At 47.9% G+C, this 25,175-nt stretch overlaps 1 long non-coding RNA gene across 4 annotated transcripts in view; it reads left to right on the forward strand.

Annotated features, from left to right (window-relative positions):
- The first annotated feature begins 448 nt into the window (after nt 1–448).
- Nucleotides 449–25,175, forward strand: part of LOC132492790 (uncharacterized) — a 73,695-nt gene continuing 48,968 nt past the window's right edge. The window contains exons 1-5 of one of the 4 annotated variants that reach the window (XR_009532866.1): nt 449–698; nt 1,063–1,226; nt 2,718–2,829; nt 12,269–12,336; nt 13,516–13,675. This is a non-coding gene — a long non-coding RNA (uncharacterized LOC132492790). The remainder of the gene's footprint in view (nt 699–1,062; nt 1,227–2,717; nt 2,830–12,268; nt 12,337–13,515; nt 13,676–25,175) is intronic. The other 3 variants (XR_009532869.1, XR_009532868.1, XR_009532867.1) reach the window with 3 other exon arrangements.

The raw sequence follows: 25,175 nt of genomic DNA on the forward strand, positions 1-25,175 counted from the left end.
CAAGAGTGCAGAAAAGCCGTGTCTTCTGCGCCCAGTGAATTTACGCTAGCTAATGGGGCGCCCGGGCCGTGCCCGAGTACTCGGGACCACGGGTCGGGGCGGGGATGCTGAGGTCGCCCCCTGGTCCCCCGCTTCCCGCCTCTCTGGGCGGGCGGAGAGCAGACGCTGACTTGCTTGAGCACTGGAGCTTGATCGTGACTAACTGGAGGGGCCCTGCTGTCGGCCACCCGGACGTCACCGTCGGCTAACGTTGTTACACCTCTTTTTCGGCGCTAACCTTCCCCTACGCATTTATAGCTATCCACAGTCGCCGACTCCGTCCGCGTGGCGCGCACCCCGGAAGAGCTCGTGGAGACCCGGAAGCGGCGGGAGCTCCAACGTCCCTGCTCTCGCGGGCGCGTCCTTCCCGCCCCGCCCACTTGCGAGGCGCCGGGGTTGTCGAAGCCTCGCGTCGCGCGAGACCTGCGACCGCGTACGCGCCGCCCTCCCGCCCGGCAGCGGGGACTTTCCCGCCTCAGGGTCGCGGCTGGTGGCGGCCGTCTCCTCCCCGTCCCCGGTAGGAGCGCGAGCGGATTTAGAGTCCTCGGAAGTCCGCCGTGCCGTCCGGCCACGGGTAGAGGGAGGCAAAGAGAAGGAGGACTTGACAGTGGGCCCGTGGGGGGCCATTCGGTAAACTCCGGAGAGACGAGGGTCCTGAGGTGACTCCTAACTCCTAACCGCCGTGGGCAGGACGCCTGGGGGCCAGCCGGGCCGGTGTCCGCGACGGGAGAGCCCGGGGCCGCGGGCGTCGGGGCAGCGCCTCGGTCCACGTGGCCGGCCTACCGGGGGCCTGCGCCCTGGCCTCGCTGTTTTCCTGTCTGTGGGGCTCAGGCGCAGTTGGAGAAAGAATAATGTCTCTACTTTCAGGAAAAACATCAAAGACCGGGGCTGCGCAATATGGAGCGCACATGGCGGTCTCCGAATGCCGGACCTGCCAAAACGCGTTTCGCAGGATTTTCTCCTTCCCTTTTTGTCCATCCCCGCTCCGCCCTCACCCCAGGTTTTTCTTGTTTTCTTCCCCAGTGGGAGGGAGCCACGGGCTCGCGAGGAGGCTGCGAGGCGTTCCTCGGCCTTTCGGGATGTGATGCTCGCCCGGGAAGGGGCTGTGGGGACCGCAGAGCCGTGACTCGCCCGGGACCCAGAGCAGAAGCGCCAGGTCGCTTCTGGCATTTTACCTGCAAAAGCAGGTAAGTTTCCTGCTGGTAAGTGCGCCCTTACTGTCACGTTACACCAGCTGAGTCCTCAGGCCTCAGCGCCTTGCTCTCCTTAGGTCAGGGCTCTTCAGTAGTTAATGAATATTGAAGTGAAGGGAAGGCAAAAGCCTGCAAACCTGGCTTCAGTTTACTTTTTACTTCAGTCTAAGCAAGATTTAGGTGCAAAGCTTCTCTTCCTCATTAACAGCTATGTTAAAATTATTATTACTGCTGAACAATAGGAGGCCAGTATCGCAGTTCTTTAAATAACCTAGCAGAGAGAGGCAAGGGACAGTTGGCTCAAAAGTTCAGGCGGTTTGCTTCAGGAATTTCTCAAGGTGAAATCTCAGAATGTGAGGGGTCTTTAAAGTGGTCTAGTTTCAACTTCTGAACTTCCCGGAAGGTGAGCTGGGCCCTAACTAGGTAGTTACTAGCCCAGGGCATAGGCTAGGCTGGAGCTGGGGAAGTGCGCTCTCTCCCAGGCTGATGCCCAAGAGCTCACTGCCCCTCACCGCCCTCAGTGGAAGGACAAGCTGGATCATTTCGTCTCTTCTGGCTGCTTCTGTTAAATGGATTGCTGTCGCCTCTGAAAAATGATCTCAGGCTATTCTCCTTCAGCACATTTGCACGTAGGGTTAGTATCAAAGGTAGGGGTAAATTCTTGGGGGCTCCCATTTAACAGAAGATCCATGCCGTCGCCAGAACATGCAGCTTTTTCTAACGCGCTACTGATGATAGTGGGGGAAGGAAGCACACCGGCGCACCTGGAGCTGGTTAAACATGAATCTCATCAAATCTTCCAGTGTCTGGTGACTTACGTGGCTTATATACCCAGACCGGTGGGCAAATTACCTGACAAGCAGTTAGAAAATCTGGACTTTACACCTGGCTTTGCCATCAACCTGCTGCATGTCCTGACCAGTAAATTTCTCTGGATTTATTTCTCTCTATATATACACGTTTTTAATTATTATTATATGTGTGTATTATATATTTGTGTGTATGCATATGCATGTACTTATGTTAGTAATTTTTAATCTTGGTAATCTGTTGGTTCACAAACCCAATTTCTGTTTTTGTATTCTCTGATGCTGTTGTATGTATCAACATACGGTGAGTCCCTTACCCCGGCCAGATGAAGAAGCAACACAGCCAGCACCCACACCCTGCTTATTCTTGTATTAAGTTAATAAGTTAATCAGTGAATGTTAAACCTGCATAGTTCTTTTTTTTTTTTTTTTGCGGTACGCGGGCCTCTCACTGTTGTGGCCTCTCCCGTTGCGGAGTGCAGGCTCCGGACGCGCAGGCTCAGCGGCCATGGCTCACAGGCCCAGCCGCTCCGCGGCATGTGGGATCTTCCCGGACCGGGGCACGAACCCGCGTCCCCTGCATCAGCAGGCGGACTCTCAACCACTGCGCCACCAGGGAAGGCCCGTAAACCTGCATAGTTCTTTATAGAGCTGCTTCTGCTCCTTCTTCTTGCAGATGAGCACACGAGCCCAGAGAGCTGATTTCCCCCGGTCGCACAGCTAGAGAGCCCAGGATGGCTTCTTGCTCAGTGCCATACTCCGTGAAAGTTACTGGAGAGACGGGCCAGGTGAGTATGGGTCAAGTCTCTAGGATATTTCCTTCTACCAGCCAGCCATCCACACTCCTCACGCCACTTTCTCATTCAGAACAGCAATACCCAGACCAGAACATAATAGTCTTGGGTTCAGGAGTACAAATTTAAAGCAAAACTCAAAGTCAGCACCGTGTCACTTGGGCTGCCCTTCTTTAAACATTCCTGCTCTATTGTGTGGACTGTAAGCCCACAAGGAGCTTTGGGACAAGGTTATAAGTCCTGTAATGAGGATACAGCCACAGGTCTCACATGTCTTTAGAGTCTCTTTAGAGGTAGAAATCCATGATCAGACTTAATAAAGAGGCAAAACAATAATTAACAAATTTATAAAGTAAAGCCAATGTTCAGACTAATATTTCACTGATCCTTTTCCCTCACACAACACACTCCCAAATTATCAACATTGGGAGCAGGTGGAAGAGCTAACAAAGGAATTGTCCAGCATTAATAGTAAGATGGTAAAGCTGCTCTTGCTTGCTTTGGGGAAGCACCTTCTCGATGTGAGATACGGATGTGGGGAACTGTCTGCCATGTTGGAAATTAAGTGTGGGTGCTTTCTCCTGCCTTGGGTGACCTTGAGGAGCCTGTGGATGCTGCCTGGCTGGAATCCAGAGTGTTTCAGGGGAACAGTTGTACTGTGTTTCCCATGGGTGTGTAGCACAACAGGCAGTTTCTCTGAGCTGGGGGACCTTGACAACTTGGAGGCTAAAAGGCCCCCACATAGCACCAGGGCTGAGGGGGTCTCTCTCAGCAGGGACCTTAGGCCTGTGGCAATGGGCTACCCAGCCCAGACAGCCACTCCAGGCTGTTGTCCTAGGTAGGACCGGAGCAAGGGTACCCCCCTTCCACCTTTGAATCTGGGCCATGATGTAAGGTGTTCGTTGCAACTCCAGCTGTGCAGTAGAGTACAAAGAGCTCTCCGCCCGTTCCTCCTAAACCTCATCCTCAGGGTCCTGTTCTGGACCTTTTCTCTTCCTATATGAAAACCTCTCCCTGGGCTATAGTCAATCTAAATACTTCCTAAGATGGTTTTGAGGATTAAATGAGAAAATCTACTAAAAGTGCTTTTCACAGTGCTACGTATGTAGTAAGTACTAGATGCATGTTAGCAATGATTATTATTATTATCGTTATTGTTTTTATTAGCCATTCTGTGGTTTCACATGACGTTGATGGCATATTTTTCTACAATTCAGACCTCTTCTAGGAGTGCTAGACCCAAATATCCCACCCCCTGCTGGAGGACATTTTCACGTCCTAAGTAGATTTACTTAGATTTTTAAAACTCGTCACGCTCAGAACGGAATGTGTTTCTAGTCCCTGTTGCACACTCGTAGTCTGTTCTCCTAGGCTCTATGAATGGCACCACCATCAGTCAGGAGCTAGGCCGTAACCTGGCAGCTGCCCCCAGGTCCTCCAATTATCTTTCAAATCCACCGTCTCTACCTCCTGCCTCAGTGATGACAGGTACTGAGTTTGCGTCATTCCATTATTTCTCCTACTGCCAGTGTGCTCTCCAGTGTGTGCTCACAGCAGCTGGTGTCATCTTTATATAATGCAATTTGATCACGTCATGCCCCTACTCTAAATCTTTCATTCACTCTGCATAGACTTCAGGAAAACCCAAGTGCGAGTATGTGATGCTCCTCACATAACCTCTCCTTTCTCACCACTTTGCCTTCACACACGCTGAGCCCTGGCTCTGCTGAACTGTGTTGAACAGCCCAGTTTCTTTTGCCTTCATGTCTCTGCACGTGTTGTCCCTCTACGTGCTGCACACCTCCCTCCTTTTCCATAAGGTAGAAGGATGTCATTCTCCTTGTCCTTCAAGATTCCACCTGGGTGTCTGCTCTTTTTGGAAGCCTTCACTAAGCCTCAGGCTGACTACAGAGTTTATATTCTACAGGAATGTCATTTCTCTTTTCCACTAGGTGTGAGCTCCCGAGGGCAGTAGAATAGTCTTTAATCTTTGTGGCCACAATGCTTTAGTGGCATACAGTGGGTGTCCATCACGTGTTTGCTGAATATGAGAATGGCCCAGAATTAGAATAAATATCTTTGGTCTTATAGCTTCTCATCATCAAGATTTGGGGCAAGTTATTTTTTTCTGAGCTGCAGTTTTTTCACCTGTAAAGTGGGGATTAATGATGCCCCCTAATGTTGTGAGGGTTAAATGAAAAGTGAATGCCAGAGTCTCCAGTAAATTGTGTAGCACTGTACCTGAGTCATTATTATAATAAATGCAAACCCACACTTCCCGTGCATGTACACATTTCCATTCATGGACGTAATGTGTGCCTGTTACATGCATCCATGTGTCTGTTGGTGCACCTTCATGGTTACATGGAAAAGCAGCTTCCAAACATACCTTTCTCTAGATCCTCCCCCCTTTAAAAGGCCAGCTGAAATAGGTGGATAGGTAAGTACTTTAGATAACTAGTCCGGGTTTAGTAGTAGTGTTTTCCATTGTCCTTCTGTGAGTTCGTCACACCCATGCACACAAACAGTGCAGACTTATAGAGCACTGAATGGGTATTAGAGTCCATTACCATTTTTATTACGACTATGATTGTACTTTTCTACTAAAGCGGTAACGTCGAAAACACTTCCTGGTGGGCTTTTGTTTTATTTTCACATAGGTCACTTGTAGCAGTTACTGAACATGTGGTTTTCCCCATTTTGCATGTGAACAAACCCAGGAACGGGGTTCCTTTAACAAGGTGCCCCCTTTCCAGTGCTGCAACTGCGTGGAGATCAGAGCCCGTTCTCCTGGCTCCTTTCTTTTCCCACAGGTCGGTGTAGGAAGTTTGCGCAGAATAGCTGATCGGTAAAACTAGCCAGAGCCCATCTAGGCGTAAACTGACCAGTGCTGATTCATAATGCTTTGAGTTGCCACAGTTATTTCTGCGCTTTGGGCCTGCCCTAAATGTGGAATCCGCTCTTCTAACATCAGTAGCGAGGGAAATTCCTGGGTTTTCGGTTCCCTGGAGGGTAGTTGCCTGTCCTTCTGCAGTGCGCTGTTGCCAGCTGCCCGGCCGCCCCAGGGCTTTGAAGGGGGGGCGCTCTGGGGCGCCTTCCCTCTGCAGTGCCCGCAGCCCCTCGCCCACATCCTAGACCTCCCGCCTCTCCTGCTCGAAAAAGCCAGGTGGCGCCAACTCTCAAGCCAGGCCCAAGCCCAGGGCGCAGAGCCGGGAGGAAGGGTGGGCCGGGCTGGCGCTCCCTCCCTGCACCCTCCGCCCTCCCCTGCGCACCCCTGGAGGGATACGAGGTGTCCTGTGTGCCACATGCAGCTTGGGGAATGGAAGCAATTAACGCCATGAGGTTTCCTGGCTCTTCGCGGTGTTTTCGGTGGGTTTTGATTTGGGGAAGGAGGGCGTGGAGCGGGGCAAGCCCGTTCCAATCTGCCAGCATCCTGTGTCTGCCTGTCTGCGCTGCAGATGACGCACGGGCCCGCACTGCGGGGACAGGAGAGGCCCTGGTGTCGTGTGCTGGGCCTACCTGAGATGAGGGACAGAGTCGGTGCAGGTCCCAAAGAGGCAGAACCGGCCCAGCTGTGAAAGGAGGGCTTCCAGCTGCCCTCATGTGACAGCTGAGGGTCTGAATCTATTAGGAAAAGGCACACGTTTCAGCTTTCAAACCCCATTTTTTTTCCTTGAAACGTTTCCAGTCTTTGAACTGCTTTTATTTAACAGGGAGAAGAGAGAAACTCGATTATGCGATTATATCCATTTACTTGATTTAAACCAAACTACAAAATGTTTGTTGAAACTTAGAAAATAACTGCTTATCTGGTAATGAGAATTTAGCCATCCACACGTGCTGCTGTTTCAAATCATCACCAAATTTGAAGTTAAGATGAATCCAGTAAAAGTAATTTTTTTGTATTTGTTGGAATACTAGGAGCATAGAGTTGGAATTATGGCCTGTAGCAATTTTAGGATTTTAACTGAAATGATAGTAACACACATACAAACACACAGAGCTCTCAGCAGTGCTGGTCACGATGCGAGTGTGCTATTAATGCTGCCTTCTCTGGGGTGCCGGTGGTGTGTTTATTACAGTGTGGACTTCAGTGTTTTTCATACCACAGGTTGCCAACCATTAGTAACTCAGTAATGTGGGATTTGACTAGCATTTTTAAAGTGGAATAGAATAGAATAGAAAATATGAGAAGGATGTTAAGGATATTCTTTCATGAGCCTTTTTTCTCGTGTGTATACGTGTGTACTGAGTCACAGTGCAAAATGTATTTCTTATCACGGATTACAGTAAAAAGAAGTTTGAAAGCTATGGTTGTAGAAAAATCCAACAAGGTCCCCATGCACGTTACGCTCTTGAGGTTTGGCGTGCAGGGTTGGGGCTCTTGCCACCTCCTGGTGCTCTGGAGTGAACTAGAGGGTATATGCCCCCTTGTAGACCTGACACTGAGCATGATCCTCAGGGGAATGAGATCGGGAGGTGGGTGTTCAGTTTTTAAAATCCCAGCACAGTGGGTTCTTTCCTGGTTGCAAAAGTAATGCTTGGTAAGAGATCACATCAGGCCTCAGACCCTGGGAAAAAAGATGGGCATGGAAGAATGAGATGGAGCCCCAGGCCTCAGCGAGGAAGGTGGCAACAGGAAGATGGGAACAAGACCTCTGCAGCAAAGTCCAAAGCAGAATTCTGCTTATTCAACCTGGGTGTGGAGGGGGAGGGGCAGCTGGAGTCAGAAGTTTTGGAACGGGGAGTCTTTGTCTTATCTTAGCTTATCTTAGCAGGGGCAGGTAGAATAGTCTTAGATCAATTCAGGAGCTCAGGGATTGACACGGGGCGTGACGAATGCTTCTGTCCCTCATCTTCCTCTCCGCCCCAGTGTCTAAAGGGAGCAGATACTGCAAGACTTAGATTAAATCGTGTTTACTAGAGGGGCAGGTTTTTTGTTTTAAGAGTCAATGGCTCCATTTGGCTTTTTCTCCAATTTCCTGGTATAGGAGCGTGTCCTCAGGAATGTCAACCAGGCCTGTCTTTTCCACTCCAGATACTGGGATTGGTTACCTGAGCCAGATCCAGATTGGGTATGGCCTCCCTTCTCTCTCTTCCCCTGCAAACATGCTGGTCATGACTTTGACCCTGTCCCACGTGGTCAACCAGAGGGAAAGGAGACGTAGATTTGGACTTCGGGGCAATGGACCTAGCCCAGGCTCCATCTTAGCCTGACCAGACCTCTGCTGAGATGTATGCCATGTTCCCCCCTAGTAATCAGGTGGGCATTGTTTCCACTTTCTCTCGTTCCGGAAATGTCTAATTCCCAACTGCAGGGGTTCTCAAACTGCGGGGTGCATCAGGATCAGCCGGAGGGCTTGTTAAGCTACAGATGGCTTGGCTCCACCACCCGCCAGCTTTGATGCACCCAGGCTGGGGTGCGTTTCTAACACATTCCCAAGTGATGCCGATGCTGCTGGCCCAGGACCAGACCTTGAGAACCAGCGGTCTGTTTTGAGAAGGGTGTTGGGGGAGAAGGTGACTGGCAGGGCAAGAGGAGAGCCCTCCTGAGATCTTGGCCTTAACGCCACCTTAATTCCATGAACACTGCCCGCCCCTGCCCCCAAGCCAGTCCCCTGACACTCAAGGCTGCCAGGGGATCACATCTGGAGGAGGGTGACTCAGTAACAGTGGCTCTGACTGGTTAGTTTGGGGACTCTCCATCTTGAGGGGACTCAGGAGAAGAGGGGTCCAGGGTACCTTAGTCTCGGCAGCCACTGAGGACTGTGGTTGCCTGTCCCTGGAGGAGAGCCACGCTCTTGCCGATGGAACTCCTTGTGCTGCGGGGCCTGGGGTACACAAACTAGAATTCCCAGTCACTTCTGCAGCCAGAGGCAGGATGCAGGGCAGGTTCTGATAATGAAATGCAGTCACATAGGATTTGAAAGGCAGAAAAGAGGAGGACGCTGTCTTTCCTCAGCTGTGTAGGTGCCCAAGAGGGCTCTGGAAGGCATGAGTGTGGGCAGTGGCTGCATCCCGTGGCCTGCTGCCTGGTCCCCAGCTTAGAGGGTATGGGGGCTCTCACGGCTGCTCCTCCAGCCCTTCCATGTGATAGCTTGTATTAAATCCCTCTGAGCTTGAAAGATCTGGAGTGTTTTCCGTTTCCTGTATTGAGCCCTGACTGACACAGGGAGAGGACGGTCTGGGCACAGATTGTGGCATAGACCCTGCAGCTGGTGAGGTGACCGTCCTGGGCGGGGGGACCTTTGGGAGTGATGAGCCAGGGCCAGGAGAGCTTGCCTGCTGTCCTGAAACCCGCAGCTTGTTCTGCCTCTCTCACCACAAAGCCTCCCTTCTCCAGCTTCCCTCTTTGGATTTTGCAGCAAAGCAGGAAAACGAGCAGTTTTTTGGAGAGTGTAGGCACACGTTTTCGCTAGGGCTCCATGACCGTCTGCTGTGCCCATTTTGTTACTTGATGGAATATTGACCTGTCCTGTGCTCTAATTTCTGGACATTGACTCCCCAGTGAGCCTTTTCCCTAGTTAAGGGAGGAGAGCGAGTTTTCGGTTTCCAGCCCAAGACTGAACAGCAAGTGGCTTGAGCAAGTCAGCCTGGCTCAGTGTGACCGCAGTGCTGGACGGGCACTGCCGATCCCGGCCACAGTGGCGGACTCCGGGGCCATCTCCTCCATCTGCCTTGCTGCCTGGCCCCACCTTAATGCCCTGAACTGCAGCTCTTATTCCGGAGCTGATTCTCTGGCTCAGCAGTTCTTCCTGAGCAGAGTCAAGATTGAATATATGTCCCTTACTGATTGTTGTCCAGAAGGACTTGGTTGCTCTGGGAATGGCCTCAGTGCTCTCGGGCACGGTACCCCTCCCTGCAGGAGGAGATGTCTGCTGCACTTGGGTGTGATCCTGTGAACTTGCTCTGGCCAGTGAAGTGGGAGTGGAAATGACTGCCCTTGGTCTGCACTTGGTCTTTAGTCCCTCTTGCTACACGCCAGCAATGATGCAGATAGAGGCAACGCCGCAGTGATGACGGCGTGGAGCCTGGCTGCAGGAACCCAGGAGGGACATGGTGCTAAAACTTTCAAAAAATATTAATTCTGTATTAGTTTATTGATTTCTGTGAAGTGGTTGGGACTTTAGAGGCCTAATACATTGCACCTCTCACCCCAGCCAGGGTTTAGTCCAAAAAGGCCAGTGGTTCTTCCAGATGCACCAATGGGCTGGGTCAGGAAGGGGTGCAGGGAGTTACTCCACAGGCGGTCCTGTCCCCTGAAAACTTCAGGGGAGAGAAATAGAGGTTTCTGAAGGGATTTCATCACTGTAGAATTGTATCACTCTCTGTATCTGAAAGAATTTGCCAGAAATAGAAATATTAGGAGAGGCCATAAAAACGTTAATTCTTGTCTCATTTTCATTCTTGCATATTTGAAAGCCTAAGGAGGCCATTCAAGTGATGGATTAAGGCATTAAATAAAACTTCAAGCAACGGTAATCCTAACCGATAGAGCAGCAGCTCCATAGTAGGTGAACTGTGGCCTGAACCTTAACAGGGCAGACTTTCTGCCAAGACTGCGAGGGCCTGGCTCCTCGTTAACTGATGGCCGGGGCTCCCAGCACAGCGCTCTGCTCTGGCTGCCGAGCCTGGGGAAACGGCGTTGTTTTGAAACCCAGTGCTCTTAATGAAGCAGTTCCTGGCCCTGAAATGTGCGGAAAAATACTTAAAAGTGCGATGAAAAACTCGTCTGTTGAAAAGCCAGTGACCTTTCCAGGGTTGATTTTTAAATAATAGATTTGTTTTATTTGACACTTTGGTAAATGCTTTAATAAAACGTAACAAGGTCAAAGAAATTGTACAGTGTTTTATGTCCCACAGCCTGGAATATCTGAACTCTGTGCTTGCAAACGAGCATCATTAGTAGTGAAAATTTTGTTGCAAAAATTTTCATGGACTGTTTTGGAGTGTCAGACTTCAAGGCGCTTTCACAGAATTGGCAAGGTTCAAGGGATTTTTACTGACTTAATAACATTTTTCTTTATTGTCTCCATAATCACCTGCTTCATGAACTGTGGCTAGAGCAGATGTTGCAACTGGTAATTTTCTTAGAACCCAAGTGCCATTACGTTTTTCCATCTTTTGATTTCCATCATTTCTGGGAATTGTTAGTAGATGGAATAAAAAGAGAATACATTATAAACAATTCAAAACACTGAAAACAAAATTCCTTGGACCTTTTACAGCTACCACACATGCAAGTAAATGTGGCTTTGCATTCCAATGGCATTTGAGTGGGGATTACATTTTCCTCATTAACCTCTTTCTTAACCAAACAGTATTGTTTTTCAAGTCTCTTTTATCGAAATCAAGTTTGACATTTTAAATTAGTTCACACTGACTCAGATCAAGTGAAGAAGCAGAATGTCTTCTCTTGATCCCAGTCATTTGTACAGTCCTAGCTGAACTGTGCCAAAGTAGGAAGGCCTCCTGGTTTACCATGAAATCAGGAGGTTGGTTGTATTGCTTGCAAAATCAAAACATTAGGGTACTAAGTATGTTTTTTCCTGTCCTACTAAGGAAAGAGGTGGAAAAAGTAATCACGGATGCACACTGGGGATGTGAAGTGCTTGCTTTCCAACGGCAAACTATAAACTGAATGTATATACTTCTAATTGAAGGAACAGCCAATCTGTCTTCCATTGGTCATCACCAGTAATTCCTCTGCTAGTATGTGGACCTTAATTTGAAGCAGTGGGAATCTTCTCTTTTCTCCAGGAAAGTCAACAGAGTTGTTTAGAAAGACTGCACAATTTCGGTAGGAGGAGAAATATAACTTAAGATTTTTTAAAACTTCTGTAAACACTTATACACGTATCTGCAGTTCTTGCCCTGATACAGAACAAAAGTATACGTCGTTTTCACGGTTGATGTTTGGCAGTAGATGGTGAAATATTAGTGTGTATTTGGGTGTGTCTAAGTGAAATGAAAGAGATGTTAAGTTAACTCTCGGTCTGAGTCACAGGCACCAAGTTTAGGAAAAACCCTGTGGCAGTTGCCTTCACCCTGCTGTCAGCTCTGTCTTGTTTTGTTAAGATTTCTGTTTCATTCCACAATCTTCTCATGCATTATTTTCAACTCCTGTAATCCTAGCTCAATGTGGCATGAGTTAGAGTTGGAAAGAGAAGCAACACCAGTTTTCTTAGTGTCCCCAGTTTCAAAACACACCCGTTCATGTTATTTGACACCATTTTGTCCATGTGCTTTCTTTAGAAAGTGGAAATACACATTACTGAGAGTTTGTCAGATGATACCATATTGCAAAATGTTTGCAAAACTTAGTTATTGACAAAATGCATGTGATCCCAAAAGGGCCTGCTTGATTGAAAGCAGTTGCAGTATTTCAGCATGAGAATATTGCTCATCCTTTCTGTTGTCTTTCTGTTTTTAGATTCTACAGAGCATACCTCTGGACTTCTGTCCGCAGAAAGCAGTTTCTACACAGCTAACTTAGAACAGGTTAGAGCTAGACTCTGCAGCTTCTATTCCTGGAGTAAGCATTCAGGAAAACTGCTGTCCCCTGGGCATCTCTAGTTCATAGGAGGCTGAATTCCCCTGCATGCCTCTAGTGTCTAACACCACCTCCCTGGCGTAATCATGCTTTGCTTGTGCAATCCCAGCGTGTGCTGTGGTCGCCAAGATGCAGCTGTGTCCTCAGTAGGTCCTTTGAAAAGATGCTCCTTCAGAATTGACTTGCTGTTCATGCCTCAGCATCCCAGCTTGGCTGACACTTAGCCTACTTCTGCGGATGACACCAAAATCAGTTCTGCCACTAACTAGAAACAAGGCTGTTTCCATTGTGAAAGAGTAATAGCCTCATGAAAAGTTGCATTTGCCTACTTGGTGATAATAATTAACAATTAGAATTAAAAAAATTTTTTAAGCCTAAGTGTAATGTATGCGATGTATGGTGAGAGAGAATTTTTCAAAAATATAATGTATTTGACATCTCAGTTGCCTTTTGACTAAGGCAGAATTAGCATCCTGAAAATTGATCAAAGAAGGAGAAAAAATTTTGCTTTTTCATTTGCAGTACACTTCCTTTGTCAGACTGCTCTCTTAACTAATAAGGAAAACCATCCACAGCAGTGTAGCTCATCTTTATGTGGAATTTCAGAAAAGCTACTGTCCCCAACTATTTTCTGAACTTTTCAAAGGACTTTTTGCTGTCTAGCTTCATCTTGTTTAAAGATGTTAGAGCTGTGTTGAGATTAATATCAACAATCAGAAAGTAATATCATGGTCTGGTTGTCATTGTCCTGTGTAGACATGCTAGAACTAGATTGCCTGTGTTAAAAATTAATGGATTAGGGAAGAGAAGCATTCGGACTCTCAATGATGGGGGCTTCAGCTACCCCGGCATCTGCCAGATGTCTCATTTTCTAAACTCAGAACCTCTGATAAATTCATGATTTACCTCAATTAGTGCTCTCAGCCCCGGCTGCACATTAGAATAATCCCAGACTTTTTTTTTTTTAAATGGATAGGCAGGCTCCACCCATTCTAATTGAAGCAGAATCTCTCAGGGTAGGGCCCCAGACATTGGTTTGTTTGTTTTTAAGTGCCCCCACCCCCTAGTGATTCCAGCGTGCAGCCAGGTTGAGAATCGATAACCCACATGATAATTTCATCTTTCAGAAGGGAGAGGAAGTGATGAAGAGGATTAACACCCTGCTTCTAATTCTGGCCAACTCAGAGGCTCTGCACGGAAAGTCAGAAGTGACAGGAATCCTGGAAGAGGGCCACCTGGCCATCAGAAAATTCCAGAGGGATGTGGTCACTGCCAGACATACAGTCGGTTAGTTTGAGTTTTAAAATATCTCAGGAAATTATAAAAGCTTGACTTTGACACCCTGGTCTGAGATTCCAAAAAGAAGCAGGGGAGAGTCCTCAAAATGAACTTCTGATGCTACAGTTGTAAATGGTCCAAAGCGAGGGCGGGTGGGGGTGGAGAGGAGAAGAAGAAAAGGGAAGGAGGTAGCCAAGAAGATTTACTCTCTTTGTGCAGGAAGCTGTTTGTTGCGAGCAGGTGTGTGTGTATATATATATATATATATATATATATATATATATTTTTTTTTTTTTTTTTTTTTTTTTTTTTTTTTTTGCGGTATGTGGGCCTCGCGCTGTTGTGGCCTCTCCCGTTGCGGAGCACAGGCTCCAGACGCGCAGGCTCAGCGGCCATGGCTCACGGGCCCAGCCGCTCTGTGGCACGGGGGATCCCCCCGGACCGGGGCACGAACTCGTGTCCCCTGCATCGGCAGGCGGACTCTCAACCACTGCGCCACCAGGGAAGCCCTAGATCAGGTATATTTTTAAATGGTGTATGTAAAGTGTGAAAGATGATCTGGAAAAACAAGCATGGATACAAAAAAACTGCCAAGCACATGTGAGAAAAGAGTCAGAAAGACTAAATCCAGAAGGAGCCTAACATTCCCAATGATGAAGAGGGCTGTTTGAAACAAAAGCAAGTGTAGAATCCATGCACGGCTGGGATGGCGTTTCATCCATGTTATGTCAGCAGTAAAGATACAGGGTGACCACCCCCTCAGACTCTGTGTTACACTTTAGGCTAGAAAGGATGGGCCAGAGTTTGGGAAGAGGGATTGAAGGATAAGATCACTTAGGAGCAATGCTCGCTGTCCTAAATAAGTTCAAACATTGGTCTGGAAATAACAAACCAAAATATTAATAGAATTTTCAGATGAAATTGCTTTAATCATTAAAAATATGAAGATTGTAAGATGTGCCTGAGGACTGTTCCACATTTTTTTTAAGAGGAAAGTAGAAAATGTCTTTGAACTACAGACTCAACGACCTGCTGATTCTTCAGTTCAAAAATTCTAGAATTTACTTTAAAATGCAGTTTGAATGCAAGACTGCCACCTTAAATTATACCTATGACATAGTTAACAGAGAGCAGAGACAAGGAAGCATAACCTTTGAAATAATCTAATTCAAATTCAGAAAGTCATAACCCTTGAGAATTCGATAAAAGCTTAATACACTCTTGGAATAGTTAAATAATGCAGTGTAACTGACCACTCCAGAACTCTGTGGCTTAAAGCAGCTACTATTAATTTGCTCACAATTCTGCTGTTTTCCTGGGCCCAGCTGGCTGGTTTCATCTGGGATCCCTCAGGCAGCTTCAGTCATCCTTAGCTTAACTGAGACTGGATGGTCCAGGACAGCCTCAGCCACATGCCCAACGGTTGTTGCTGGCTGCCAGCTGAGCCGCAGCTCTCCAGCAGGGGTGCCAGGGCTTGTTTACATGGTGGGCAGCCTTCCAGGAGGACGAGGGCAGCAGCAGCAAGGTCAGGGTTTAGAAGTCACATAACATTACTTCTGCCTCATCCTGTTGGTCAGGGCAAGTTGCAAGGCCACCCCATACCCAGGGACAGGGGATCGCATAATACCTTTAGATGAGAGTTGTTGCTGCTTGTGTGTCTAATCTACCACACCTCTCCTCAGAGAAAGGCCTCTACCCTAATACACATGAAATAGTTTAATTTCAGGGGATTCATGGACCCTTTCAACCCAAGTTAAGAGTCTTTATTCTAACCATTGGCATATTTAAGCAAGGAAATTGAGGTCCAAAGACACTAAGGACTGTTAAGTATACAAGCATAGGAGAGTGGGCTGTCACATAGGTGTTACAGCTCCCAATCCTGTGCTGTTTTCCTCATGCCCAGTTGATAATCACATTATTATCGGAAGTGGATTTTAGCAATTTCCAAAGTCAACTTTTTTTGTTTTACATCTTTATTGGAGTATAATTGCTTTACAATGGTATGGTAGTTTCTGCTTTATAACAAAGCGAATCACTTATACATATGTTCCCATATCTCTTCCCTCTTGCGTCTCCCTCCCTCCCACCCTCCCTATCCCACTCCTCTAGGTGGCCACAAAGCACCGAGCTGATCTCCCTGTGCTATGCGGCTGCTTCCCACTAGCTATCTGTTTTACGTTTGGTAGTGTATATATGTCCATGCCACTCTCTCACTTCGTCCCAGCTTACCCTTCCCCCTCCCCTTGTCCTCAAGTCCATTCTCTACATCTGCATCTTTATTCCTTTCCTGCCCCTAGGTTCATCGGAGCCATTTTTTTTTAGATTCCATATATATGTGTTAGCATACGGTATTTGTTTTTCTCTTTCTGACTTACTTTACTCTGTATGACAGACTCTAGGTCCATCCACCTCATTACAAATAGCTCAATTTCATTTCTTTTTATGGCTGAGTAATATTCCATTGTATATATGTGCCACGTCTTCTTTATCCATTCATCCGATGATGGACACTTAGGTTGTTTCCATCTCCTGGTTATTGTGAATAGAGCTGCAATGAACATTTTGGTACTTGACTCTTTTTGAATTATGCTTTTCTCACGGTATATGCCCTGTAGTGGGATTGCTGGGTCATATGGTAGTTCTATTTTTAGTTTTTTAAGGAACCTCCATACTGTTCTCCATAGTGGCTGTATCAATTCACATTCCCACCAGCAGTGCCAGAGAGTTCCCTTTTCTCCACACCCTCTTCAGCATTTATTGTTTCTAGATTTTTTGATGATGACTATTCTGACTGGTGTGAGATGATATCTCATTTTAGTTTTGATTTGCATTTCTCTGATGATTAATGATGTTGAGCATTCTTTCATGTGTTTGTTGGCAGTCTGTATATCTTCTTTGGAGAAATGTCCATTTAGGTCTTCTGCCCATTTTTGAATTGGGTTGTTTGTTTTTTTGTTATTGAGCTGCATGAGCTGCTTGTAAATTTTGGATATTAATCCTTTGTCAGTTGCTTCATTTGCAAATATTTTCTCCCATTCTGAGGGTTGTATTTTGGTCTTCTTTATGGTTCCTTTGCTGTGCAAAAGGTTTTAAGTTTCATTAGGTCCCATTTGTTTATTTTTGTTTTTATTTCCATTTCTCTAGGAGGTGGGTCAAAAAGGATCTTGCTCTGATTTATGTCATAGACTGTTCTGCCTGTGTTTTCCTCTAAGAGTTTGATGGTTTCTGGCCTTATATTTAGGTCTTTAACCCATTTTGAGCTTATTTTTGTTTATGGTGTTAGGGAATGAACTAATCTCATACTTTTACATGTACTTGTCCAGTTTTCCCGGCACCACTTACTGAAGAGGCTGTCCTTTCTCCACTGTACATTCCTGCCGCCTTTATCAAACGTATGGTGACCATATGTGCATGGGTTTATCTCTGGGCTTTCTATCCTGTTCCATTGATCTATATTTCTGTTTTTGTGCTAGTACCATACTGTGTTGATTACTGTAGCTTTGTAGTATAGTCTGAAGTCAGGGAGCCTGATTCCTCCAGCTCCATTTTTCGTTCTCAAGATTGCTTTGGCTATTCGGGGTCTTTTGTGTTTCTATACAAATTGTGAAATTTTTTGTTCTAGTTCTGTGAAAAATGCCAGTGGTAGTTTGATAGGGATTGCATTGAATCTGTAGATTGCTTTGGGTAGTAGAGCCATTTTCACAATGTTGATTCTTCTAATCCAAGAACATGGTATATCTCTCCATCTATTTGTATCATCTTTAATTTCTTTCATCAGTGTCTTATAATTTTCTGCATACAGGTCTTTTGTCTCCTTAGGTAGGTTTATTCCTAGATATTTTATTCTTTTTGCTGCAGTGGTAAATGGGAGTGTTTTCTTGATTTCACTTTCAGATTTTTCATCATTAGTGTATAGGAATGCCAGAGATTTCTGTGCATTAATTTTGTATCCAGCTACTTTACCAAATTCATTGATTAGCTCTAGTAGTTTTCTGGTAGCATCTTTAGGATTCTCTATGTATAGTATCATGTTATTTGCAAACAGTGACAGCTTTACTTCTTCTTTTCCAATTTGGGTTCTTTTTTTTTTTTTTTTTTTGCTGTACGTGGGCCTCTCACTGTTGTGGCCTCTCCCGTTGCGGAGCACAGGCTCCGGACGCGCAGGCTCAACAGCCACGGCTCAGGGCCCAGCCTCTCCACGGCATGTGGGATCTTCCCGGACCGGGGCATGAACCCATGTCCCCTCCATCGGCAGGCGGATTCTCAACCACTGCGCCACCAGGAAAGCCCCTGGATTCCTTTTATTGCCTTTTCTTCTCTGATTGCTGTTGCTAAAACTTCCAAAACTATGTTGAATAAGAGTGGTGAGAGTGGGCAACCTTGTCTTGTTCCTGATCTTAGTGGAAATGGTTTCAGTTTTTCACCATTGAGGATGATGTTGGCTGTGGGTTTGTCATATATGGCCTTTATTATGTTGATGTAAGTTCCCTCTGTGCCTACTCTGGAGGGTTTTTATCATAAATGGGTGTTGAATTTTGTCAAAAGCTTTCTATGCATCTGTTGAGATGACCATATGGTTTTTCTCCTTCAGTTTGTTAATATGGTGTATCACATGATTGATTTGCATATATTGAAGAATCCTTGCATTCCTGGAATAAACCCCACTTGATCATGGTGTATGATCCTTTTAATGGCTGTTGGATTCTGTTTGCTAGTATTTTGTTCAGGATTTTTGCATCTATGTTCATCAGTGATACTGGGCTGTAGTTTTCTTTCTTTGTGACATCCTTGTCTGGTTTTGGTATCCGGATGATGGTGGCTTCGTAGAATGAGTGTGGGAGTGTTCCTCCCTCTGCTATATTTTGGAAGAGTTTGAGAAGGATAGGTGTTAGCTCTTCTCTAAATGTTTGATAGAATTCGCCTGTGAAGCCACCTAGTCCTGGGCTTTTGTTTGTTGGAAGATTTTTAATCACAGTTTCTGTAAGGTCAGATCTTAACAAACGGCATTGCGAAACAGAGGAAAGCTTCAAGTGAGCTTTATTAGGGGGCGCTCCCGGGCAAGGTTCACTGGTCCGAGAGAAAGGGGCCAGAGAAGTCGCCCCCGGGCGAGGGCTGGGCAAGATTTTATAGGGGAAGAAGGGAAAGGGGTGTGGTGAATCTGGGAGGGTGCAGGGAATTCCTTATCTGGTGGTCTCTTTGGGTGTCGTGGCACATCAGTCTTGGGACCGCTAGTCCCGTCCCTCGAAAGGCGGGAAGGCTGCGCTGGGTGGAAAGTCCCCAGGTCAGTTCCTGGAACTGGGTGGTCCGGAATGTCTCCAGGTCAGTTTCTGGAACTGGGTGGTCCGGAGAGTTTCTGATGCAACCTGTGAATCTGATTGCATTCCCCTGCCTCGGGCCAGTTGGCCTTACATCCCGACATCTTTGGTGTAATGGGGCGGTGTTCTGATCTCTGGCTACTTCATGCTGAATGGGGGTGTCGAAAGGGGAGTCGGGCGACCAGAGGTCCGAGGCTTAGGGGAGACCAGTGGGGTGTTCTGTAGGAAGCAAGGTGTAAGGACCGAGGAGCATTTGGTTTGTGGCCACCCGAGGGACTTCCTCCATGCGCCTGTGAAGGAACCTAAGAAAACGGGGCAAACATGAGCAAGATACAGATGAGAATTAAGGGGCCTCAGATTGGTGTTAGCCAGGTATAGAGGGTGGATCGCCACCAATCGGGAATTGGGGAGGTGGACTGTTGGTGTTTGCGTTGGAGTTCTTCTCTTAAGCGATGGAGGGCATTTACAGCAGCATTCCTCCTGTAGGAAGAGGCAGGTACCTCCTTTGTCAGCCATCAGGAGATCCAGGGCTCGTCGATTCTGGAGAGCGACTCGGGCTATGGAGGTGATTTGGCTCTGGAGAGAGGAGATGGAGGCGGCGGAGGCTTCAATGGCTAGCTGGAGTTTATGTTCTAAGTCGCGGGATGTTGAAACACTGTGTGTTAGAGCTCCCCTACCGCCGAGGCCTGCAGCGACCAGGGAGGAGGTGAGAGAGATGCCTGCGACCAGAGGAAGAAAGATAGCTCTTTTCCGTGGGGTAAAGGGCGGCGTGATTAGCGAGGAAAATTCGGCTTGGCTATACAGTGTGAGTTGTGGGACGAGAGTAACGGGGATACATGGGAAGGGGGAGGAAGAATTGATGTCTTTTGTGAGGGAACCATTGCACCACAAAACCATGCCTGGTGGTGCTTCAATTGATGTGTTTACCGTGAGGGATGAGTTGCAAAGAAACCCAGTATCAGCTAGATTTGGGCGGCTGCCGTAACAGATGGTGAGATTTTTTGAATCAAGGAATATGGGGACTTTTAACGGGAAAAAAAGGTGGGTTTTGGGAGGTGTAGGAAGTAGAATTGAAGGGCTGGTCGAGTGGGACAGCAGCCAAGGGTGGCCGGCCAAGCGAGGCACATAGAAAGCAGTCGGAGATGTTACCTATTCCTGTGTGGTTGAGTATCTGTAGTGTTTGTTTGGTCAGTTCGGCTGCTGCTGCTAGGGCCCGAAGGCATGGTTGCCATCCCCGAATGGTTGGGTCTAGCTGTTTGGAGAGGTAAGCCATGGGGCGGTAGGAAGGCCCTACAGGCTGGGCAAGGAGTCCAGTGGCTATTCCGGCCCATTCATCCACAAAAAGGTGAAAAGGTCGGTTTGGGTTGGGCAGAGAAAGGGGAGGAGAAGATACCAGAGCGTTACGGAGGGTGAGAAAGGCCTGTCGAACGGCGGAAGGAGAGGTGAGGGGTCCTTGAGGGGTTTCTTTAGCGGCTAGATATAAGGGTTTAGCGAGGAGAGCAAAGTTAGGGATCCAGTGTCGGAAAAATCCTGTAAGGCCCAAAAAGGAGAGAATTTGTTCTGCTGTTTCTGGAGGCTGGAGTTCACGGATAATCCGGGTGTGATCGGCTGTTAGACCTTTTGTGGTAGGGGTAGGGTGGAGCCCCAGGTAGGTTACAGAAGATACAGATAACTGAGCCTTGGCTGGGGAGACCCGATAACTCGAGAGCCAAGGTAATTGAGGAGATCTGCAGTATGTTGTCTTGAGAGGCTGAGAGATGGGCTACAAAGGAGGAGGTCATCTATATATTGAAGGAGTGTGCCGGGGGTAAGGGAGCAGGAAGTGAGGTCCCATGCCAGCGCCTGACCGAAGAAGTGAGGACTGTCGCGGAAGTCCTGGGGAAGAACTGTCCAGGTGAGCTGACTGGAAGTATGAGTATCCGGATCCGTCTAGGTAAGGGCGAAGAGGAAATATAGGAGTCGGGATGTAGGGGGATAGTGAAAAAGGCATCTTTGAGATCCAGAACCGTAAAGTGGGTTGTGGATGGGGGGATATGGGAGAGCAAGGTGTATGGGTTTGGTACTACTGGGTGGAGAGGAATTATGGCCTCATTGATTAGTTGGAGGTCCTGGACCAGGCGATAATCCCCAGAGGCCTTGCGGACAGGCAGGATGGGGGTGTTGCAGGGAGAGTCAGTGGGGATAAGGAGTCCCTGGTTTAGGAGTCTGGTGATAATAGGTTGTAGGCCCCTAAGGTGAGTCTCAGAGATGGGAAATTGGGGCCTTGATGGAAATTTGGAGGGGTCCTTTAGGCGGATGAGGATGGGGGAATGGTGTGTTGCTATTATGGGCTTAGAAGTATCCCAGACTTGGGGATTGATTGGGTTCGGTGTGATTGGAAGAGGGGGATAGGAAGGGGAGGGTTCTAGAGAGGCCTAGAAGAGGAAGCAGGAGTTGGGAGGAGGGGGCCTTAGGGTCAAGTCTAACCAGTTGGAGGGAGGCCCCTAAGTGGAAAAGGACACCTCGGCCTAGCAAGGGAACTGGGCAGGATGGTATGACTAAGAAGGAATGAGTAAAAGGGAGGCCTTCGATATGACTTGGGAGTGGACCGGTCTGGAGTGGGAAGGATGGTTTGCCATCAGTACCCATGACTGTGATCTGGGAAGGAGAAACTGGCCTGGAATAAGTAGGCAGGACCGAATAGGTAGCCCCCGTGTCCACCAGAAATGAGATGGACTTACCCGCTACCTGTAGCGTTACCCTGGGCTCGGCGAGGGTGATGGGGGTCTTCGAGTCCGGGCGCCGTCAGTCGTCAGCCAATCCCAGCAGTTCAAGTGGTAATGCCATTGGGTCGGCCTGCCCCCATGCATGGAGATGCTGAGGGAGGGCTATTCGTAGGGCAGTCCCTCTTCCAGTGGCCCGTTAGCCCGCAGCTGGGACAGGGCTTAGAAGGAGGTCGGGCATTGGGACACTGGCGAGCCCAGTGGACTTCTTTTCCACATTTGAAGCAGGCCCCCGGTGGGGTTGCCTTTTGCGGACCCCGTGGATGCTGTGATCCATGGGAGATAGCCGGCCTTAGGGCGGCTACAAGAGCTTGGGTTTGGAGGGCCACCTTCTGGTGCATCCGAGCCTGTTGGCTGGATTCTGCCAAATCCTCACGGCCATTGTAGACTTTAAAGGCCATCTTTACCAGATCTCGAATAGGGGTTTGAGGGCCGTCTTCTGCCCGTTTTAATTTCTTTCAGATGTCCGGGGCTAATTGGGTGATAAAATGGGTGGCTAGGACCGCTGCCCCTGCCAGGGTGTCGGGATCCAGCCGGGTGTAGAGTTAAGGCCTCTGGAAGGCGATTGAGAAAGATAGCTGGATTTTCATTAGGTTCTTGGGTTATCTCTTTTAGTTTTTCAAAATTGACTACATTATGAGCGGCAAGCCTGCACGCCAGCCAGGAGGCATTGGATCATGAGGTCGCGTTTATGGCCATCTTGGCCATCCTGATAAGTCCAGCCTGGATCGGTGCCAGGTACGGCAGTCGCTCCGACAGGCATGGAGTTGTTGGTAAGGTGAACCTGATCTGCATGGTTTCGGGCAGCAGTTTGAATTCTTTTCCTCTCGTCAGGGGTCAGAGTAGAAGATAGGATCACAAAGATATCGTGCCAGGTTAGATCGTAAGCTTGAGAGAGGTAGCAAAATTCTTTGATGTAGCGGGAAGAGTCGGCAGAAAAGGAGCCTAATCCCTTTTCTATTTGAGAGAGATCTTGGAGGGAAAAGGGGCCATGAACTCTAACTACTCCTTCCGCTTCTGCCACCTCCCTCAGACGGCAGAGGAGATTTGGATCTTGGGAGTCGTGAGAGCGTGTATGTGCACTAATTGGCGAGGCAAGGGGCGTGGGAGGAGAAAGCATTGAGGGAGGCTGGGTAGCGGTTGGACGGGCTGGTGCGGGTTCGTGAGGAGGAGGGACCGCTTCAGGGTAGGGTGGAGGCTGGAGAGGAGCTCTGGAGGGGGGAGAGGCGAGAGATTCGGGTGTGTCGGCTAGTGGAGAGGGGTCATCGTCAAATGAAATTAGGGGCTTGGATGTAGGAGATGTCTGTCTGGCAAGAAGGATGTGGGAAGTGGAACAATCGACGCAGAGGGAGGGCCGGGAGCATAAATACCAGAAGGCCTGAACCTAGGGGACCTCGGACCATTTGCCCGTCCTGCAGCAGTAATTATCTAGATCACGGAGGATGTTAAAATCAAAAGTCCCTTCAGGAGGCCATTTTGGATTGATTGTCTAGAGGATATTGTGGCCAGGCCACAGTGGAATAGAAAATAAGCCTTTGGCATGGAGATCTTGGGAGAAACCGACGGCTGTAAAATTGGCTAAGAGACACCCCAGGGGCGTCTTAGAATCTGGTTTCGATTGTGAGGTTCCCATGACCCCCAGTCTGTCCCTGAGTGAATGGAGAGGGAGAGAGGCGTCCCTGGTCTCAGTCTCCAATTCACGGCAGGTCGGAGGGCAGTCAGGTGATTGGGACGTCTCCACAATCACCCGAGGCCTGGCGGGTCAGAGAGCGGTCAGGCAATTGGGACGTCTCCACAGTTGCCCGAAGCCTGGAGAGAGGACGGAGGCGTCCCTGACGCGGCCGCAACTACGGACAGGGAGTCCGGTGGGTAGGGACTCTGGGGTTCGGAGGGAACAAGGGAGGAGGACTTACCCCGTTTTCTGCCAGATCGGGTGGATGAGTAGAGGTTCCCTGGTTGTCTCCTTGGGGAAGGGAGGAGCGGCCCGCGTGGTAACCCGCGGGGCTTGGTACCCCTCCCGGGTTTCGGCACCAAATGTAAGGTCGGTTCTTAACAAGCGGCATCACGAAACAGGAAAACTTCAAGTGAGCTTTATTAGGGGGCGCTCCTGGGCGAGGTTCACTGGTCCAAGAGAAAGGGGCCAGAGAAGTCGTACCCGGGCGAGGGTTGGGCAAGATTTTATAGGGGAAGAAGGGAAAGGGGTGTGGTGAATCTGGGAGGGCGCAGGGTATTCCTTATCTGGTGGTCTCTTCGGGTATCGTGGCACTATCTGGTGCCGGTTACATCAGTCTTGGGACTGCCAGTCCTGCCCCTCGAACGAACGGTGGGAAGGCTGGGCCGGGTGGAAAGTCCCCAGGTCAGTTCCTGGAACTGGGTGGTCCGGAGAGTTTCGGTCTGATGCAACCTGTGAATCTGATTGCATTCCCCTGCCTCGGGCCAGTTGGCCTTACAGTTTCCATTTCAGTGCTTGTGATTGGTCTGTTTGTATTTTCTATTTCTTCCTGATTCAGTCTTGGCAGGTTGTGCATTTCTAAGAATTTGTCCATTTCTTCCAGGTTGTCCATTTTATTGGCATAGAGTTGCTTGTAGTAATCTCTCATGATCTTTTGTATTTCTGCATGTCAGTTGTTACTTCTCCTTTTTCATTTCTAATTCTATTGATTTGAGTCTTCTCCCTTTTTTTCTTGATGAGTCTGGCTAATGGTTTATCAATTTTGTTTATCTTCTCAAAGAACCAGCTTTTAGTTTGGTTGATCTTTGCTATCATTTCCTTCATTTCTTTTTCATTTATTTCTGATCTGATCTTTATGATTTCTTTCCTTCTGCTAACTTTGGGGGTTTTTTGTTCTTCTTTCTCTAATTGCTTTAGGTGCAGGGTCAGGTTGTTTACTCGAAATGTTTCCTGTTTGTTAAGGTGGGATTGTATTGCTATAAACTTCCCCCTTAGAACTGCTTTTGCTGCATCCCATAGGTTTTGGGTCGTCGTGTCTCCATTGTCATTTGTTTTTAGGTATTTTTTGATTTCCTCTTTGATTTCTTCAGTGGTCACTTAGTTATTAAGTAGTGTATTGTTTAGCCTCCATGTGTTTGTATTTTTCACAGATCTTTCCCTGTAATTGATACCTAGTTTCATAGCATTGTGGTTGGAAAAGATACTTGATACAATTTCAGTTTTCTTAAATTTACCAAGGCTTGATTTGTGACCCAAGATATGATCTATCCTGGAGAATGTTCCATGAGCACTTGAGAAAAATGTGTATTCTGTTGTTTTTGGATGGAATGTCCTATAAATATCAATTAAGTCCATCTTGTTTAATGTATCATTTAAAGCTTGTGTTTCCTTATTTATTTTCATTTTGGATGATCTGTCCATTGGTGAAGGTGGGCTGTTAAAGTCCCCTACTATGAATGTGTTACTGTCGATTTCCCCTT

This window comes from Mesoplodon densirostris, chromosome 6 (assembly GCF_025265405.1).
Source record: "Mesoplodon densirostris isolate mMesDen1 chromosome 6, mMesDen1 primary haplotype, whole genome shotgun sequence".
In the NCBI taxonomy this organism is placed as follows: domain Eukaryota; kingdom Metazoa; phylum Chordata; class Mammalia; order Artiodactyla; family Ziphiidae; genus Mesoplodon; species Mesoplodon densirostris.